The 4255-nt window shown below is 50.4% G+C and overlaps 1 pseudogene; it reads left to right on the forward strand.

The window, feature by feature from the left end:
* Positions 1-3115: 3115 nt before the first annotated feature.
* On the forward strand, positions 3116-3959 carry LOC101282206 (methylosome protein 50-like; annotated as a pseudogene).
* The last annotated feature ends 296 nt before the right edge of the window (positions 3960-4255 follow it).

Consider the following 4255-nt stretch of genomic DNA (forward strand, 5'->3'; position numbering starts at 1 on the left):
TGGTCCAAACTGTCAGCAACCCCCATTGTACAGAAGGGGAAACTGAGGTCTGGAGAGAGCAGAGCTACCCAGGCCACACAGCAAGGTAGCAGCAGGATCAGAACTGAGCTCCAGCCTGCATGCTATTCTCTGCACCACTGCCGGCCACCTCTGCATCTCCCTCCTTCTGTAAGGAAGGGTGGGGGTCCAGGCCCAGCAGACCCAGCAGGTGAGGCCCCAGAGTGCCCTCCTGCCTGTGTGGGTCACATACAAGATCCAGCAGGCCATGTGGGCACCAAAAACAGAGCATGGCTGGGCGGCTGGACTCAGGTTCTAGTCCCAGCTCTGCCATAGACCCTGTTGGAGTGAACCTGGACAGTTCCCTGTCCCTCCCAGGGCCTCGGTTTCTCCACCTGTAAAACAAATGAGGTGAACTACAGCAGTGGCTTTCACATGTTTGGAAGCAGAACCCCGAGCAGCTACAAGAGCTGCTGCCCTTTGTTGGTGCAGGGAAGGCAAATAGCTCTCCATCCACTCAGCCCCCTCATATGCCCTCCACCAAGGAACTCGCCAAAGAAATTTCCACCCAATTGCAGAAAAAGGGGATAATAGATCAGGCTTCATCACTGAACAAGGCTGGGCTGCTTACCAGCTGTGTAAGGCTCCCCAAGCCTCAGCTTGCTCCTCTGTAAAATGGGGTTAACAGTACCAACCTCCTAGGGCTGTGTGAGATTAAATGAAATAATTCATGTCCAGTGCTGGGTGAATGATGAACCTATTAAAACTTCAGGCAACAGTGGCTGTTATTACTAGTCACCCCTAGATGAGAACCACTGCATAAGCCTGCTGGCTTCACCATGCGTTGTATCTGTTGTTCTGGCCCCAAACCCAGTGCATTTTGGCGGCTGCTACCCCAGATTCCTCAGCGGGCCTATCTCTGCAGCTGCTCCAGAGCAGCTGGGCGTGCAGAGGCTGCTTCGAGGCCAGGCCTGGCCCCGAGGAGGGGAAGAATAGGGCTCCCTGTAATCAGGCCGGCCTGGGAGCAGGGGCCCGGGAGCAGGGTCAGTTTCATCTGGATGACAAAGCCTCTGACAGGCCATCATTAACTCCCCTCCCCTGCCCTGCGCCAGGCCCTGACCTGGCTCCTGAAGCTCCAGAGAGAAGGCGGCAGGTATTTAGCCAAAGCCTTTCATCCCCCGGGGCCCTCCCCTGGCTGCCTGGTGACACAAGCAGGAGGGAAAGTCAGCTTGAAGCCAGGGTCCCCAACCCACCAGGCAGCAATCAGCCCCAGGGTGGACAGCCACTTGGAATTGAGAATCCTGCAATGTTGGAGCTGAAGGAAACTCGCAACTACCTAACGTGTATATATATATATATATATATATATATATATATATATATATATATATATATATATATATATACAGTGGAATATTATTCAGTCTTAAAAGGGAAGGAGGGACTTCCCTGGTGGTGCAGTGGTTAAGAGTCTGCCTTTCAATGCAGGGGACAGGGGTTTGAGCCCTGGTCCAGGAAGATCCCACATGCCGCATAGCAACTAAGCCCGTGCGCCACAACTACTGAGCCCGTGCTCTAGAGCCCACGAGCCACAACTACTGAGCCTGCTTGCCGAAACTACAGAAGCCCGCACGCCTAGAGCTCCGCAACAAGAGAAGCTACAGCAATGAGAAGCCTGCGCACCCCCAACGAAGTGTAGCCCCTGCTCATCGCAACTAAAAAGAAAGCCCGCGTGCAGCAATGAAGACCCAACGGAGCCATAAATAAATCTTTTAAAAACAAGAAACACCTCTAGTGTCTCCTCTTATTTAACAGATGGGGAAACTGAGGCTGAGAGAGGGGAAAGGACTTACACCCATGCACACAATGGATGACTGTTGAGAGGTGCTCCCTGACTTTCTGTTCCTTCCCCAGCAAGCTCCGCTCTCACCCCGGGCTGCACAGCTGCCGCATCCAACTCCTAACCTGGACTCCAGATTCCAGCTGGCTCTTTGGCCAGTGCAATTTCTTCAATCTTTTAAAAAAATAACGTTACTCCTTTATTCTGGGTTTTGTTTCTCCCAGTTATAAAATATACCTGTTCCATGAGAGCAGGGACCTCATTTGTCTGGTTCACCCCAGGATCCAATCCCCCAGATTTTTGCGTCAGGCAGGGCATTGGGGAAATACAAGAATGCTTTAAAAAAGTAAAAAGAAATCACCCGTGACTTCCCACCTTCAACGTGCTTTAATATATCTTATTCTTTTTTTTAAATTTATTTTATTGAATTATAGTTGATTTACAATGTTGTGTTAATTTCTGCTGTACAGCAGTGATTCAGTTATACATATATATACATTCTTTTTCATATTCTTTTCCATTATAGTTTATCAAAGGATATTGAATATAGTTCCCTGTGCTGTACAGTAGGACCTTGTTGTGTATCTATTCTATATATAATAGTTTGCATCTGCTAGTCCCAAACTCCCACTCCATCCCTCCCCCACCCCCCTCCCCCTTGGCAACCACAAGTCTGTCCTCTATGTCTGTGAGTCTGTTTCTGTTTCATAGATAGGTTCATTTGTGCCATATTTTAGATTCCACATATAAGTGATAACATATGGTATTTGTCTTTCTCTTTCTGACCTCCTTTGCTTAGTATGATAATCTCTAGTTGAATCCATGTTGCTGCAAATGGCATTGTTTCATACTTTTTATGGCTGAGTAGTATTCCATTGTATAGATGTACCACATCTTCTTTATTCATTCATCTGTTGATGGACATTTAGGTTGTTTCCATGTCTTGGCTACTGTGAATAGTGCTGCTATGAACATAAGTGTACCACTTCACCATGAACGTTTTCCTGGCCATTAAGATGTTTTCCTGAGGAGGGACCACGTGGGGGTCGGCAGAGCTGAATCTCTGGCGGGCGTCCAGTTTGGGGCCAGGTTGGAGTTGGAACCATGGAGATTTGGAAGGAAAGCCCACCCCCAACTTGTGCCCCTGGCAGCAGGGAGTGGAACCATCCCCCAAATGCGCCCACCTGTATGGGGCATCAGTTGGAGGCGGTGTGGTATCGGGGCATTCCTGCTAACGGTTTCCAGCTTGAGTGGCCTCTGCTGGGCTGGCTCCCTCTGGCTTTTTAGGGACCATTGTGCTGTCCGCAAGAAAGATTTCTGCTCCGCTGGAGTCCAGACGGAGGCTGGAGTGGCTGACCTCACTTGGGTAGGGGACAGAGGTATCCTAATGGCTTCCAATTCAGGTGCTGTTGAATTGTGGGAGCTGGATGAGAATGAGACACTCATTGACATCAAGTTCTGCAAGTATGAGCACGATAACATCGTGTCTGCAGTGTCCCAAGCTCTGACGCACAAGCGGTTGGTGGTAGCAAAGACTTCTGCATCAAGGTTTGGGACCTTGCTCAGTAGATGATTCTGAATTCATACCGAGCTCACTCTGGGCAGGTCACCTGTGTTGCTGCCTCTCTACACAAGGACTCCGTGTTTCTTTCATGCACTGAGGACAGTAGAATTTCACTGTGGGATATCCACTGCCCCAAGCCAGCATCACAGATGGGCTGCAGTGCCTCTGACTACCTTCCTACCTCCCAGCCTTGGCATCCTCAGCGGAGTAAAGTCTGTCCTCGGTGATGAGAATGGACTGTCTCCCTTGTGGGCACAAAGAGTGCAAGCTATGCCCTCAGCTCAGCTGTGCACTCCCAGTGTGTCACTGGGCTGGTGTTCTCCCCACACAGCGCTCCCTTCCTGGCCTCTGTCAGTGAAGACGGCTCACTTGCTGTGCTGGACTCAGGCATTGCCGAGGGGTGTGGAAGCTGAGCCCACAGAGACTGTGAGAGATACGACTCTGTCCCTGCGAAACCACTCCCTTCTTACCCCAGTGGGCTGGGACCATCAGGTCACCCACCATATCGTGCCCACAGAACCTCTCCCAGAGCCTGGTCCTAAGAGTGTTGCCAAGTAGGTTGGATTTCAGACAAAAAGCAAACCCCCCGTGAGTATCCACTCCCTTTGCCCCTGCGCTCTCAGTTTGTGAGACAACACAGGAGCCTTATACAGTACGTTGATACGTCGGACCTGTGCAGTTAATAGGCACTGTCTCTCAGCCTGGGGCAGGCTGGATTCTGGGGTCCTGTAGTCGGGGAAGAAAAACTTCCTTGAACGTGGATATGTATGTGTGTCTGAGTGTGTGTGTAGATACATAGCTGTTGCTGGCAGGGGGAATAAAAAAGCCATCCCACATCTTTCCCTAGACCCAAT

The sequence above is a fragment of the Orcinus orca genome, chromosome 1 (genome assembly GCF_937001465.1).
Source record: "Orcinus orca chromosome 1, mOrcOrc1.1, whole genome shotgun sequence".
Taxonomy (NCBI): Eukaryota; Metazoa; Chordata; class Mammalia; order Artiodactyla; family Delphinidae; genus Orcinus; species Orcinus orca.